The 16,612-nt window shown below is 38.6% G+C and overlaps 1 long non-coding RNA gene across 2 annotated transcripts in view; it reads left to right on the forward strand.

Annotated features, from left to right (window-relative positions):
- The first annotated feature begins 3 nt into the window (after positions 1–3).
- LOC103667009 overlaps positions 4–16,612 on the forward strand; it is a 164,763-nt gene continuing 148,154 nt past the window's right edge. For both annotated transcript variants that reach the window (XR_005835198.1, XR_005835197.1), the window contains exons 1-2: positions 4–193; positions 2,308–2,454. This is a non-coding gene — a long non-coding RNA (uncharacterized LOC103667009). The remainder of the gene's footprint in view (positions 194–2,307; positions 2,455–16,612) is intronic.

Below are 16,612 nucleotides of genomic sequence, written 5' to 3' on the forward strand. Positions count from 1 at the left end.
GATTTGAGGTTACGTGAACGCGCGAGGCCTGTGGAAGGGGGAGGGCCAAACTTGCTCCATCCCTTTGTTCCCTGACGTGCTTCGTGAAAATGTTGAGTAAGGTGTTAGCCGAGATAGTACTGTTTTTAGTGGGGAAGGCTGCCGGCCCCGAGAAAGCCGAGTTGGTAGTTGTGAATGATTTTGTTTGTGCTTGGTAGGTAGCGGGCGCTCAACAAGTGTATGTTGAATTAATGGATTTTTTTCCTTATGACACAATTAAGTGGGCTGTGACTCCACCCCAAGTCTGGTTAGGTAATTTCCTTTTTCCACAATACGTAGTCAACACAAGTTTGTCTTCTTTACATGTAAAAATTTTCTTACGCTTGATTTTTACACTTTTAAACGTCACGTTTGCTAGTTGCACAATGTGGACGAGTTGGGATTTTTTGAACTTTGATAATGTACTTTACCATTCTATTTGATGTGCTGTATGGTTTATTTTTAAACTTCGAATTAATTAGCCTTTCGGTCTGCAAGTGTATATATTCATGCTACAGATAAATGGCACTTAGCATTTTTCATATTAAAAGTCATACAGCTCATCTTTCTCACTGAGGAAGAAAAGGAAGAATAAATACACAAATGACTTCCTCAAACCTCTACCCTTTGCAGAATTAGACCCCTTACCCAGTCAGTGCTGTATAGCTTATAGCACCAAATAACTACCATTTATCTAGTTCCTTTTGCGTGTCTGGTAAGGTGCTCCTTGGTCTAGGTAAAGAATTGTGCTTAATTCTCCTAACATATTTAGGGTATAGATGTCGTCCTCCAGTTTTGTGTAGTTTCAGAGCCCACTGAGACCTGAGCACATTAGGCTGGTATTAAATTGATGACAGCTTTCTCAGATAACACCTATAGGGGATAATACCAACAAATCCAGTTTAGAGTAAAATTGAGACTCGGATTAAGTGCTTGGGAAAGGATAATATATTGTGTCAGAAACAGTTTTTCATACTTCAAAATTTTGCCTATATACAAAATAATTTCCCTAGTCTCCAACAGGTTTTGGGTTTTGTGCAATATCAACTTTATTTTATTTTTTTAAAGATTTTATTTATTTATTTAACAGAGAGAGCAAGAGAGGGAACACAAGCAAGGGGAGTGTGAGAGGGAGAAGCAGGCTTCCTGCCGAGCAGGGAGCTCGATGCGGGGCTCGATTCCAGAACTCTGGGATCACAACCTGAGCCAAAGGCAGATGCTTAACAGCTGAGCCACCTAGGCGCCTTGTACAGTATCAACTTTAGAACAACTGTGCTTTCTAAATTCTGCATGACCATGAGAAATAAGATATATAATTAAAGTGGCCCTGTACACATGATGTTTTGTGGCTAGTGGATGTGAATTTTTCCCCCACAAGTAATCAATTATTTAGGCATTGTGTAGCAGTAGCTTGTATGTCTTTCAGTGGATCAGAGCAAAAAAAATCAATTGGGAAAAAGTAATTATGACTTAGTACTGTGATCCATAGTACTTATATGATATAACATTTTACATTTGAAGGTGTGACGTAGGACAGATACCCCTTCCTCGGAACCAAAGAGAAAATGGTACTAAATACATAGTAATGTGATCTATATTAGCAGCACCAAAGGTTGGCTTGGGAGGGCTTTAACCCTTATCTCCTCCTCTAAACTCTGTCAATCAGCCCAAACAAACCACCCCAAATAACTTGCCATGTAGTGAAAATAGAAATTTTGCTATTGAAATATTTCTTCAAGCAAGATTCCTAGTCCTCCATTTCCAACCAGAATCCCAAGACTCTCTTTAGAATTTTTTGAGCTATCCACCTATCCACATATTAATGAACAATCATACAAAAAGTAACTACAACTAGGGGAGCAGTGAATAGTTAAGAGGTTGGGCTCTGGAATCAGAACTAATATAAGTATTGTCTTTGCCTTTGATTAGTTGTGAGACTTCGGGCAACATGTGACTTCTTTTGCCTCAGTTTCCTTAGCTACAAAGTGGGCAACCAGAACAATTTCCTATGGGGTTGTTGTGAGGCTGAGCTGAGATCAAGTAAGCTAAGGATTTAGAATAATACCCCATTCAAAAATGGTGGCTCTAATCTCAATTTTAGTAACCGTGCAAAAATAACAGAAGACATAACAGACATAACAAACATCAGATAAATCTCTTAAACTGTGTACATACTTATAATTCTGATAAATAGAATACCAGAACCCAGGGAACATTATTGGTACATAACAAATGTCAGTTATTGTTAGGAAACCTTCTCCCCATTCACTCTTTATTAATGTGTTTCAGAAATGTCTTCTGTGCTGCTTTGGAGCTGGAGTTGAGGTCTTGTTGATTACCTCCCATTTACCAGGATTACAGCAAATTAGATTTAACTGTGACTGGCATGCGAACTGAGGTCGGACATGGATGAGGAATATTGCTATATAAACCACAGTGAGTTTAATTTCTCTTACGTAATGAGATTTTATGTGGTTGCCTTAATCATTGGAGACTTATCAATATGCACTTTATGGTACATTACCTTTTGGTTGGAAGATGAATGAGCCAACACCCAATCGAGGTACTTGCAGTGGAATCTTGGTTATTGGATGTATTTTTTTTTTAATTTTTTTTATTTATTTATGTGACAGAGAGACAGCCAGCGAGAGAGGGAACACAGCAGGGGGAGTGGGAGAGGAAGAAGCAGGCTCATAGCGGAGGAGCCCGATGTGGGACTCGATCCCAGCACGCCGGGATCACGCCCTGAGCCGAAGGCAGACGCTTTAACGACTGCGCTACCCAGGCGCCCCAAGGTTATTGGATGTATTAAGTTAGTTCTGTGAGCCAGTGTGATATAAATGGTTTAGAAAGCTCTTGTGGGTCCATGTCTGTTCTAATGATGGATAATGTAAGCAACACTCCTGTGAGGGAACATTAGGATCTCATGTATATTTTCAGGTTCTTCTGGGACTCACCATTCTATAAACAATAAGCTTCTCAATGAGGGGAATCGCATCCTCCACCAGGTATTAACCTCTGTTTCTTCCTCCATGCTGGTGCTCTGTACCTCACAAGCAACAGTTGTGAATTCTAAGGCCCAAAATAAAGAGTCCCAAGGGAGAAGAAATTACTAGCTAATTGCAGCATCATAAGAATGCACGAGAAAGAGAACAAGTAGGAAGACAAGCCTACCAATTTTTTAAATCTTAGACAAGATCTTTAGCCAGTTTCTTATAGGGGAAGACAGATTTTGAAGTTACATCTTGATAAGTTTGTCGTAATTTGATGGAATTTAGATGCAGTGGGTAGTACAGAGTGATAGTTTTGGTGCTGTCCTCTTATAATGCATGAGTGACAGTGGACCAGTGGCACAAGAGCAGCAGCATTCAACCACAGTGACTCCTATAGCCATACACCTTCCAGGCCCGTTTCACAACGTCTCCTGGTGCCCGTCTGCCTGTGGTTACCCCCACTGGCAGCTCTCAGCATTTTCTCGTTTATACTTGTACTTGACTACACTCACTAGTATGTTGCTTTTAAAAGTATTTTCTCTAGCTATTTCATGTGTGACTTCTGCCTCTACCCAGGGCAGTGTGCTTACAATTTCATCTCCTGACTCAGTTTTTGGCACATACCAGGTGATTAGCACGTGCCAGCTGGCTGATTGAAACTTTACTCCAACGACTCTGCATTGTTGACCTTCGAGCCAGGCCCCTGTCTTTCGAGGGCTTCTTTTGAAAATAGCTTTTGACTTTATGAGTCAGAATCACTGTGTTAAAGGTTCAGGGTCACTTTGATTTAAAGTGGGTGAGGAGCTCATGTCTTTTTGTCATCAGTGTCATCTTTCCTACCCCCTTCTCCACACTATTTCTTTAACCCAAAAAAGAAATAGAAAACCATAAGAGTCCTTGGGGCAGTTTCAGGTCACCCAGTTTTAAAATGTTTGACATCTGGTTTTTTTTTTTTTTTAATTATTGAAATATAGTTGACATACAACGTTAAATTAGTTTTAGGAGCATAACATAGTGATTCGACATTCTGTATAGTACTCGTTATTGACCACGATAAGTGTAGTCACCATCTGTCACCACACGGTTATTACAGTATTATTGACTATATTCCCTATGCTGTATTTTTCATCTCTGTGCCTTATTTGTTTTATAGCTGGAAATTTGTACCTCTTAATCTGACATCTGTGGGCTTTTGACATCTACCCTTTTTCTTCTTCAAAATTATCTTGACAAAACTGACCTTTCTTTTCCATGTGACTAAGGACCGACTGGCCTCTACCAAGAATAAGCTTTCTGAGATTTTCATTGGAGTTGCATTGAATTTATAAGCCAATTTATTGTTTTTCCATTTATAAGGATGGCATATCTCTCTACTTACAACTTCTCATATTTTTTAAATTAGGTTTTATAATTTTTAAAAAAGATTTTATTTATTTATTTGACACAGAGAGAGAAAGAGAGAGGGAGAGAGCAAACACAAGCAGGGGGAACAGCAGGCAGGGGAGAAGCAGGCTCCCTACTGAGCAAGGAGCCCCATGTGGGCCCGATCCTGGGATCATGACCTAAGCCAAAGGGAGCTGCTCAATGGGCTGAGCCATCCAGGCACCCCTTAGGTTTTATAATTTTTGTGGAAAAGACACTTCTCATATTTTTTGAGATTTTCCCCAAGTTGTATTTTAATTGTATTGCTATTAAAAATTGTTTCTTCGAAAATGACATTTAAAATTATTTGTTGCTAGTGTTTAGTGTCACTAGTTTTGTATGTTCATCTTGTGTTTGACAGCCTTGCTATCTGTTCTTATTGGTTGTAAATAATTAAAAACAACAAAGAAATAAGCTCAAAACAAAAAGGTACTAATCATTTAGCTCTCATTTACAACTTTCAGTAGCTGCCTATTTCCCAGAGTTTGCAGGGTCCTTACTGACTAAAGCCTCTCCACAATCTGGCTTGAGCTGAATTTTCAAGGCCTCATTCTTTCTGCCCTTTCCACTAATTTCTTACAGGTCTATGAATGTTTACTGCTTTGTGACCACTCAGCTAGTTCTCTCGGCCTGGAAAGCCCTTACCCCTCCAATTTTGTGTGAGGAAATTTTACTAACTGCAGCCACATGCTGCCTCCTCCAGGGAGTCTCCTTGGGTTTCCCTGGTTGGAATCAATGTGCCATTCTGCTGTGTACTCTTGACCTCCACCCCTCTGCTATTAATATAAAAATCAAACTGTTTATAATTACATTTTACAATTTTAGGGTAAATAATCATCATGTAATATTGAAATTAGAATCTATTTGTATACTTATGATGAGGTTGTGGAATATAGGTGAGGTTCAGTGGGGTGGAGTCCGGAGTCATGACCAAGAAGGAATTCTTGAGATGTCTTTGGTCCAAAATGCCAGCTGCTGCCCTGGGGCTGTGAGGGGTGGCTGATTATATACTATGGGGATGGGAGAGTTAAGGAAAAAAGGAGGTTTCAAAAGGATTTTCATTTTTTTTTTTTTTTTTTAAAGATTTTATTTATTCGACAGAGATAGAGACAGGCAGCGAGAGAGGGAACACAGGCAGGGGGAGTGGGAGAGGAAGAAGCAGGCTCATAGCAGAGGAGCCTGATGTGGGGCTCGATCCCAGAACACCGGGGATCACGCCCTGAGCCGAAGGCAGACGCTTAACCGCTGTGCCACCCAGGCGCCCCTGGATTTTCATATGTTAAAGACAACTCACAGGATACCAGAGGCCTTGCCATTGTCAAGTTAAGTTGTTTGTTCCTTAGGTAGGCATCAACATGAAGATAGTTGGGAACTTTCTGGAGGAACATTACATATCCCACCCAGAAGTGGGGGTGGGGAGAGGTTGCAGGGTGTCAGCTTGTGTTTTGTCCTCAGCTTGCCTTCTGTTCCCTCATCACTTATGGTGAGCACTGAGTAATGTATAGAATTATTGAGTGACTATATTGTACACCTGAAACTATCATAACACTGTATATTAACTACACTGGGATTAAAATAAAAGACTTAGTAATAAAGAAATTAGAAACTATTAGAAATGGTGGCAACGACATGATGTACTGTTTAAAGGGACCAGGTTTGGAGTCAGGCCAAGCTTAGATTTGAATCCTGGCTCAGCTACTTTGTATTCTTGGGCAATTTACTTAACATCTTTGAGCTTCAATTTCCTCCTCTTGAAAATGGGATTGCTTTGAGGATTAAATGATAATGCATATTAAATGTTTACCCTGATACCTGCCCATGGTAATTGCTCATTAGGGTTAGCCACTATTATCACGTGGTAGATGCTTGGTCGGTGTTTGTTGAATAAATGTAATCCTAATGCCTAGTTTACAGATGAAGAAGAGATTGAGAGGGCAATAACAAGCTTTCTCAAGGTCATACCTTTAGTTTGGGGCAGATCTGTAACACCTTTGTATGCTAGCAACCAGGTGAGAACTCTTTCCCCTTTATCAACATAAAGTAAATATAGTCTGTGTCCTCACTAGATTAAAAGCTTCCCAAGGCCCTCATCTTACTCACCTGTGTGCCCTACTTCTTGGCATAATGCCTTGCTTATGTTAGAGTCTCAGTAAATGTTGAGTGCAATTTAAGAGGGTTCCCATCAGAATCAAGAATAAATTAAGAAAATTCTTTCAGTTGGTGCATAGATTTGACTTTGCAGAAATTTGCTAAGCTCCAAAGTGGCGCATGATCAAGGGAGATCCTGATAAGGAAAAGCTTAATTTGAATATTATCGTGTTTGTAGGTGACAAAAATAACAAGCCACTTAAGCATCAAGATTTCTAGATAGAGTAAACATTTCATATACTTCCAAAGGAAGAGGATAAGGAATTCAGACACATTATTTTTAACCTGCAGTTTTACCCATGGCATTAATTATGAGCTTAAATTTGATTATGAAAGATAAAAAAGTATTGCCTTTATAGAAGTAATGGAATTTGATGAGTTGCTAATCATGAAGGTTAATTATTTCTTTGTGAGAGCAAGCAATTGAGGCACAGGTAGTTAATTCTGTTTTCAAAAATACAAGGAGGGATGGATTATCATGTCATTGTTTTTCATCTGAAAATACATAGAGAGATATTCATCTTTTTAGTAGCTTGCTTGGGAAATTACAGAATGTCTTTTTTTCCATAATTAAGATTTTGCACCTTTTCATATAAATTATAAAGCTATAGCCATGCACAAATAAATTAGTGTAGAACAATAAACTAGACAGATAGATGAGAGGTAAGTTATTACTATCAAATCATAGTATTAGTTCTCTCAAAATTTATTTTCCTCTTCAGAAATGACTTCTTATTTGCTTGCCCGTATTCCATGTGCAGGGATATAAAAGAGACATAGTGCTCACATCTCAAGACTATCACTTGCTTTTACCAAATCGTGCTTTAAGAAAGAATGAAAATATTGCATGGGAAATGACATAAAGATCTCATTCTAAAGCACTTTTTCCACTAATGAACTATACATTATAAGCCAGGAGATGTGTACATTTCTTTTCCGAACGTTGGGAAAAAAGAAAAGAAAAACAAGTGGTCCCTTTGATGAATAGCAAATACCTAATACCCTTCCGGCGTTGCTACATGAAGATCCAATTATCTCCCACATTTCTTAACTGTGTTTACAAACTGCTTGTGTATTCAAGTTAAATTAAAAGAAAGAAAAATCCAAATGAAGAAAAAAAGAAAGAACAAAGTAAAGTTGAAGTCCCGATCATTTTCATGCCCACATATTGTCGTGCTGGGAAAAAAATGTGGTAAAAAGTAGAGTTCAAATTCATACTTGCTCTAGGGCAGCTTGTGTACTGTCCAGCTCGGTCTGCCAAGTGCTTGTTAAAATTAATTATCATTCAGCAGCTTTCTCTAAGTAGAACTCCCAAAAAATATGCTTGGAGTGGAGAAATGCAAATTGGTTTATGAGGTAATTTTATACTCTAGGGACAGATTTTTTTTTTTCCATTTCACATTACTTCCTGTTGGAAAAGGTTCATTATTATTTATATAGCAGAACAAGCCCCAAAGCCAGTTCATTTCCAACCTCATTGTCACTTTCTGCATTCTGAACACCACTAAATTCCCAAATGAGTAGGCTAATTCTTTCCTCAGAGAGCCATAAAACTTGCTTGGGGTATTACTAACTTAGGTGACAGCAGTTTATTCAAAATAAGTCTTATTCTCCAGGAATGTGTTCAAAGACCTCATTTCTCTGTGGCCTTAAATTCTGGTGGGAGAAAAGTAGTCTTGTCTCTTGCTTATCACTCCTGAATTGTTTCTTTGATCACCTTGGACCTATAATAATGGGAGCTGCTGAAATACTTCAGGGTGCATGCTTAGAAGACAATTGTTCTACTTACTTTGCATATAAGATGCACTTCTGAAAATATTTTTCAAGTGAATTTGGTTAACTAGATGACTAAATAGTACATTTAATGTGATGTGTTGTCATATTTCTATTTTGCGGTTAATCAAAATATTGTTACCTAATTAATTTCAGTGCAAACCTAATCAGGCCTTGTTTAGAACCAAACAGCAAAAACAACAAAACATTATTTACTCCCCTCCCTACCCCACCCCTATACCCTGACTCCAAACTAATGTAAGGAGGGTGATTCTTCTGGAGTGACTCGTTTAAGTGCTGTGAGATGAGTCCTGTGAGATGAGTTTGTCTTGTCTGCAGGATTCCGAGGCTAGCAGTAGAACCAGTAGGTTGAAGATAGATTTTCCATCTCAACATAAGAACTTCCTGAAAGAGTTGCACCAAGATGACAGTGGTAGAGATTTCCCCTCCTGGGAAGCATTCAGGGGCGAGCTAAGCTGTGTCAAAGTGGCCATTCAGGTAATAGATGGACAGTACAATCCTGAGAGTCTTGACAAATTACTCCTTCTAGGTTGTGTTCCCTCTTTAATTGCTGCGGCTGGAAGAGCATTTACAAAGTGAAACCCCTTTGTAAATGTAGGACAGGAACAGAAACTTACAATTCCTCTCTTGATTCTGGTCAACCCATGCAGAGAAAACGTCCGTGAAAGCTGCCAAAGAGAAGAACTTCTTGAGATGATGAAAAATTTTAAATTGCCGAGGAATAAAATGAAGAAGTGAGACTTTTTAAATTGTGAATTTCAATCCAGCTCTTAATTCCGTGTACCAATTCTGTTTTGAGGAAGGACTAAGATGACAGGAAGAACTAATTTTGCAGTGTTCTTCATTTTTTGAAAATTGAGTAGAAATGATGGGGCATGTCCTTCTTACCTCCTCACACCCCCCACCCCCACTTCTGAAAAATCAGTATAATCACGACGGTTCTGAAAAAAGCTTTTTCTACAGAAGAACTTTTGTGAGAAAGATTTAATTTATATGATACCCAAGACACATTTCAAGTTCTACTTCCTTGGAAGCCTTTCTGGACCGGTTCGGCCAATGGGATTTTCCCTGGTCTGGTCTAGAACATTTTTCCTTTGGTATTTACTTAGCACTGTTCTGCACTGTTGATAGTTATCTTTTCATGCATATGTGTTTTGTCTCACCTAAGATCATATTCTTGGTAGGCCCTGAGGGAAAGCAGTACAAAATCAGAGATGGGACCCTTATTCCAATGTAACTTATAAACCATGAGTTCTCTTCCTTCCCCACCTCCCACCAGTGAGTGCAGAGCATCATGTCTAGCACATAGATGCTTATAAATACTCATTGTGGCTGGTTTGAAAGGGTTACTATAGTGCTGAACACCAGGCTTTCTACATAGCAGGTAATCAATAAATAAATCAAAGTTAATTTAATGAATAGATAACACATTAACATGTTAAAAAATCCAAATGATATTAAAATTAATACACTGGCAAGTCTAGCTCTACCCTAGTCCTCATCCACTATATTCCTCCTGCCCTTTGTAGGATACCACTTTCTTCTGTTTATTTTTTGTGTCTATCTGGTATCTCTTTATGAAAATGCAGGAAAATATAATTATGTATCCATATTACCTTCCTTTCTTTGATAAGATTCTCATACTCTGTGGCCAGTTTTGTACTTTTTTCATTCAACCATCTGTTTTCCTTCTGTGTCAGTGTGTAGAGGCCTTCCTCGTTCTTTTGTAAGAGCTGCAGAACATTCCATTCTGTGGCTGAACTGTAACGTTTAGGTGGACATGGGAATTGCTTCCAGGTTGATGCTATTACAAACTATTTTGTAATGAGTAACATGTGATTTTCTGAGTGCACAGGTATATCCTTAAGATAAATTCCCAGAAGTAGGATGCTAGAATAAATCCGATTATAATTTTAAAATATATTCCCAAATTTCCCTCCATAGGTATTATTTCACTCCCCCTGGTAGGGAATGAAGAGCCCATAATTCCTACAAATTTGCCAACCAGATGTTTAATCAAACTTGGATGTTCGAAGATGTGATAGGTGAAATATTGTAACTTAGTGTAGTATGTTGTTGCTGTGCTTTTATTGTGATCACACTTGAAATCTTTTCATATGTTTCAGGATCATTTGCATTTCCTTTTTCCGCCTGTTTTATATTTTGGCCATTTTTTTTCTACTGGATTTTTGGTCTGTGTGGGTTTTTTTTGTTTTGTTTTGTTTTGTTCTGTTTTCCAGCAACTTAACTGCATCCTGTAGAGATTAGCCCTTTGTTTATAGAATGAGTTGTAATTAATTTCCTAGTATTTTATTTGTTTTTTGATTTTGTCACATAGTTTTTTGTTTGTTTCTTTTTTTTAGTATTATTTTTGTGTAGCCGTATTGGTTGATATTTCTGTTTGTTTTATGACACCTAAATTGTGAGTCATAGTTGGAAAGGCCTTCCCTACTCTAAGGTTATAAAAAGTTCTCTGTATTTCTTATAATTCTTTCATGTTTTGTTTTAAATGTTTGATCTATGCGGAGTTTATCCTGGTATATAGTGTGAATTCGGGATCGAACTTCCATCTTTTATTCCTTAGAAAGTCACCCAGTAGTTATTCTTTGAAGGGGAGCCAGTTTTGCCACCCGAAAATATGCCACTTTGGCGTATGGATTATCTTGAGCTAAAGTCAGTCAAGACCTGGCAGACTTCAGAAAAACTTTGACCTCTCCCTCAGCTTTCTAAAAGAATTTAGATAGGGGATCTGGCCCAGAAAGAGAGCTATTACCAGTGATAGGTTTTTATCTGAGTAGCTTATCTATATGGCAGGGCAAACATCTAATTACCAACATCTGCTCTTCTTATTGTCCTCTTATTTACCCTTCTCCCTTTTGAAGTCCCAGGCCCCTGTCTGATTTCTCAGCTCAGGTCGGCATATAAGCCTTAACTGCCGGATTTGCCCTTGAGTCTCATATCTGTGTGGCTCCTGTACATACGAAATTAAATTTGTATTTCTCCTGTTAATCTGTCTTATGTCAATTTAATTATTAGATCAGCCAAAGAACCTAGAGGGAAGAAGGGAAAATTTTTCTATCCCTAAACCTTAAATATGGATTAATTGTAAATGGCTGTTAATAGCCAACCCAGTAGATTGATTTGGTTAATCCAGAGAAACAACTGATCACATCAGCAACAACAGGACCAAACCAATGAGCAAACACAAGAGTAACAAAAACCAAATTAACAGATTCTTTGAGTTTATCCTTAACCTGTATTTGATCTTCATGAAATGGTTTAAAAAGAGTTCGGTTACACCTTGGTCATATTTGTGATACGCCTGGTACTGTGCTAGGTGCTTCACAGGTGTTACCTCTTATCTGGTCAGTCCAAGTCAGGTGGATTTTATTAGCCTCATTAGACCCGTGAGAAATTGAGCCTCAGAGAAGTGAAGCAATTTTCTCAGGGCCCATTACTAAAGAGCGTTGGAGTGGAGTTTTGATCTAGGTATAAGGTTATGAAGTCAAAGGTCTTTATATTTTCGGAAGACAGTGAACTCCATTGTGTGAGATATATGTAAGGGAAGTAAGGACACCTGATAAGGAAATGATGTATTTGTTAGACACATGCAAAACCACAGTCTGCTTGCTTCTGCTTACCAATGCTTTTGCATTTGTGTAGTTCAATTGTAAAACCAAAAATGACTGTATACAGGGTGTACTGCAGTGCCTTGTAAAAATTACTTTCCTAATGCAGAAGGGTAAAGAGCAAAGGCATTTAAGCTTGTCACATATCTTTTTGGCTTTCTGCTGATTTTTAGGTAAGATTACTTGACTATGAAGCCATCATTAAAAACTGAAGATCTAGTCTATACAAAAGTGAAATAATTTTTCCATCACCAGGAGTGGGTAGTCCAAGTCACGCATTGACTGACTTGAGGATGAATATAAAAAGTAAAATAATGTTTATGACCAGATAACTTGCTAGTTTCTTGACATAAAAAGGGCCCAAATGCCTAGCTTTGTGTCTCAGTTTTAGTGTTTTATTAGATTCTTTCTTTGATAGTTGAATTGTTCATGTATTTCCATAATGCATTATGTTTTAACATAAACCTAAAATAAAAATGCATATTTTCAAAATTATCTGTTAATCCCTGAAGTCTCTGGGGCCTGTCCATTAGGCTCTGTTAGGCCAGGTGTTGGGGCACCTGTGGCAGTGAACACACAGGAAGATCCGGGGCTCACTATCAAATCTATGATAAGCTGTCCATGACTGTGTTGCCTAGGCCAGGAGGTGAAGGCACAACTGGGGAGACTAAGGTCTTAGCCAGGCTGAATGCGAGGGGCATTCAGTGAGCAATCCGATCAAGTAGCCAAGGGAACAAAAATAGAATCTCGAGTGTGAGGTACAGACACTGCTCACCAAGAAGCAGGCAGATTATTTCAAATGTTTTAGGAAGTTAGATCTGAGAACAGTTCACTTTAGGAGAGTCTAGTCTATGGGTGCAAAGACAGGCACTTCTTCTCGAAGTTGCCTTTTGTATATGTATGCCTGTAAAGTGTACATTAATAGTATTTTGCAACTTGCTGTTTTCCATGCAACATTGTGTTTTTAAGATATATCAGGTTAATGTTACATATTGTTTGGGGGTAGATAGAAAGAAAGTAAAAGAAAAATAATGCATGGCCCAGATGCACACCAACTTTGAGAGGCAGGGGGATAGGGATACAGAGATCGGGAGAAAAGTTTTAAGTCTGCGTAAGTGGTTGTATTATTCTCTGTGCTTTTCCATGTATTTGAAATATTTTATATCTTTCTTAATTTTTACTGTGAATTGTGGTAAAATATCCATAACAAAATTTACCACTGTTAAGTGTATAGTACAGTATCATTAAGTCTATTCACATTGTTGTACTTCCAATCTCCAGGATCTTTTTGTCTTGCAGAACTGCAACTCTGTACCCATTAAGCCACAGCTTCCCACTTCCTGTTCTTCCCAGCCCTGGCAAGCACCATTCTACTTTCTGTTTCTATTAATTTCATTACTCTAGATACCACTTGCAGTATTTGTCTTTTTATGACTGGCTTATTTTACTTAGCGTCATGTCTTCAAGGTTCATGTATGTTGTAGCATGTAGAATTTCTTTCCTTTTGAAGACTGAGAAGTACTCCATTGTATGTATAAACCACATTTTGTGTATCCATTTGTCCATTGATGGACACTTGTGTTGTTTCCACCTTAGAGCTACCGTGAATAATGCTGCTGTTAACATGGCTGTACAAATATCTCTTTGAGACCCTGCTTTTAACTCTCCTGGGTATATACCAGAAGTGGAATTGCTGGATCATATGGTAATTCTGTTTTCAAATTTTTTTTTTTTTTTTGAGGAATTGCTGAACTGTTTTCTACCATGACTGCTTCATGTACATTCCTACTAATAGTGGACAAAGGTTCCAGATTCTCTGTATTTTTGCCAATACTTGTTATATTCTGGTTTTGTTTGTTTGTTTCTTTTGGTGGGGGATAGTAGCTATTCTGATGGATGTGAGGTGTTATCTCATTGTTTGCGTTTGCATTTCCCTGCTGATTATGTATTTTTCTGAAAAGATTCTGGTTGTGAATACAGGGAAGGGAGATGAGTTGGGACTGGGGCAGTGTTGAGGCCGGGGTGGGAAAGACATGGGCACAGTTGAGCAGGGAGAGAGGAGAGAAAAAGGCTGAACCCTTCCAGGTACCCAGAAGATGCAGAGGTTTCTGTGAGTGATAAGGACCTGAGTGAGTTGAATGAGCAAAGAAATGAGACAGAGACTGGAGGTATTGCCTGAGATAAGTAGGAATGATTCAGATACAGGAAAGGCAAAGCAAGCACCATAATTCCTCGTAATTAGTTATATTTTCAGTAAAACTGAGTTGAAAGACATTACTTGGTAACTGCCAGTAATAGTTAGGCTCCTTTCACCAGTCAGAAAGCAGGTATCATATACTTTAGCGTGTTTGAATCTATCAGACTTCTAGAATGATTCATTCAGTGAAATAGTTTAGACATAAAAAAAAGTTCAATGTGTATCTTGTCTGTCAGAGGGGTCTGTGCATGAGGAGAGTTGGGGCAACGACTTATCTCTGGTATAGTATGTCTCTTGCAATCCCCTGGGGAGATATTCTACAATTTGCCCAGAGAAAAAATAAAGCCTAGAATTTACCAAAGGATGAGTATTTTTCAATCAGTAGGGGATTGCATGCTTCCTGATGAGCAGTGTCTCTAAGGGTGTATTTGGGAGTTGTTTTAGTTTCCTAGGGCTGCTGTGTAACACATTACCACAAACTGGATGACTTACCGTAACATGACTTTATTTTCTCACAGTTCTGGAGGCCAGAAGCCCAGAATCAAGGTGTTGGCAGGGCTGTACTCTCTCTGAAGGCCCTAGGGGACAGTTTTTTCTTGCCTCTTCCAGCTTTGGGTTGCTGTTGGGATTCCTTGGCTTCCTTGGCTCCTGGCCACATGATTCCAACCTCTGCCCCTACAATCTCACATTACTTTCTTTGTTTGTCTTTAGGACATCTGTCAAAGAATTTAGGGTCCACTTGCATAATATGGGATAACCTCATTTTAAGATCCTTAATTTAATTATGTCTGCAAAGACCCTTTTTTCAAATAGAGTGACATTCATAGCTTCTAGAGATTTGAACATGGATGTACCTTTTGTGGGGGCATTATTCAAGTGCAAAGCCTTCGTGAGGAATACCAGCCCTTACCCTCTGACCTGAATCTACCCTGGGAGTGGGAAGAGATATTGGGGACTCCATGCTTTCATTTGCTTTTTAACAGGCACCACCCAGAGTCAGTGATGGAGCAAGCAAAGTTGGCATGTAAGTCAATTTAATGTCCCCCACATATTGTTGGTCATAGAATTTCAGACAAATGTTCTGAGTGCTCATTTTCGACTGGTTCCCAGGGACATAGTCCTCTTTTTTCATCCTTTTCTCATCACCTCTGTCCAAAACTGTACCCATTCATGGAGTCCTGCCTGTTTGGTGCTGGGGGCAGGAAGAGGGTAGTACTTACTGAGTCTCTCTCAGTCTTCAGTAACCTGGATAACCTGAGATAGAAGAATCCAGCATCCGTACCCTAAAACTATCCTGTTGGAACCTGCTTACTGAAAGAGGTCATTTTCACTTGTGGGTGTCTCCTGAACAGTATAATTCCAGGACCAGTTATGTGTGTCAGGACAGCAAGTCTACAATTTTACAGAAACTATTTTACTTCAATAGAAACGTCTTTATACCAACACAAGATTGATATTTCTGATTTTCATGTTTAGTGCTCTTCTTTGAGATTGACCAGAAATTGTTATTTCTATAGAGATATATTCTATTCTGATAATGCTAGAGAACAGATAATGACTTGGGAGAACATCAAGATTAATGCTTCTAGGGTCAACATTTACCATGTAGTCAATGTAATATTAAAGCCCCTAGTGCAGCTTACATGCAGGCAGAATAAATCCCCCTTCTTTTTTTTTGTCAACAAATAATATATTACAGGAAATCCCGTATCTGTTGCATTTATTTTGTAAACTTCTCTTTCATTCGAGGATCATAGCACATATACAGAAGAATGCACGATTCAGGTGCACAGCTCAGTGAATTATCACAAAGTAAACACACCTGTGTAATCACCAGCCAGGTTGGGAAAAAGCACATTGTCTGCCTTCCGGCCCCTTCTCTATCACTGCCCCTTCCCTTCTCACCAAAAGTGGTAGCCACTGTTTTGATTATTAACAAGATGAGTTTTGCCTGCATTGGAATTTGATGTTGCATATGTTCTTTAAGCTTTTTTTAATCAAAGCATCTGGAAACCATTCCTTTCATGACATCCCATCTCAGAGGCAGCATAATTGTTTCTTTGTAGGTAAGTCTTTGTTGGGAAGATGAATAGCTACCCTATAAATCATTAGCATAAAAACTTATTTGTAATTCACGTGAGAAGCCAGCATGAAGAGTAACATCATGACCTTGTGATCTAACAGATGTACACAAATGGAATTATTAAAAATAAAGATAAATGAGCCCTGGAATTCTCAGTTTATGAATTATCTGGTTTTCTTTGCTCTAGACTTTCTCTCTTGATAGTAAGGTGACTCTAACCTTTGGGACACAGTAGCATTCTTTTGATGAGTTTGCTTTTTTCTTTCTACCACTTGGTCTCTTGTTCGAATCCATTTTCCCTAACAACATGTTTCAGTGTCTAATGGTT

The sequence above is a fragment of the Ursus maritimus genome, unplaced genomic scaffold (assembly GCF_017311325.1).
Source record: "Ursus maritimus isolate PB19 unplaced genomic scaffold, ASM1731132v1 scaffold_17, whole genome shotgun sequence".
Taxonomy (NCBI): Eukaryota; Metazoa; Chordata; class Mammalia; order Carnivora; family Ursidae; genus Ursus; species Ursus maritimus.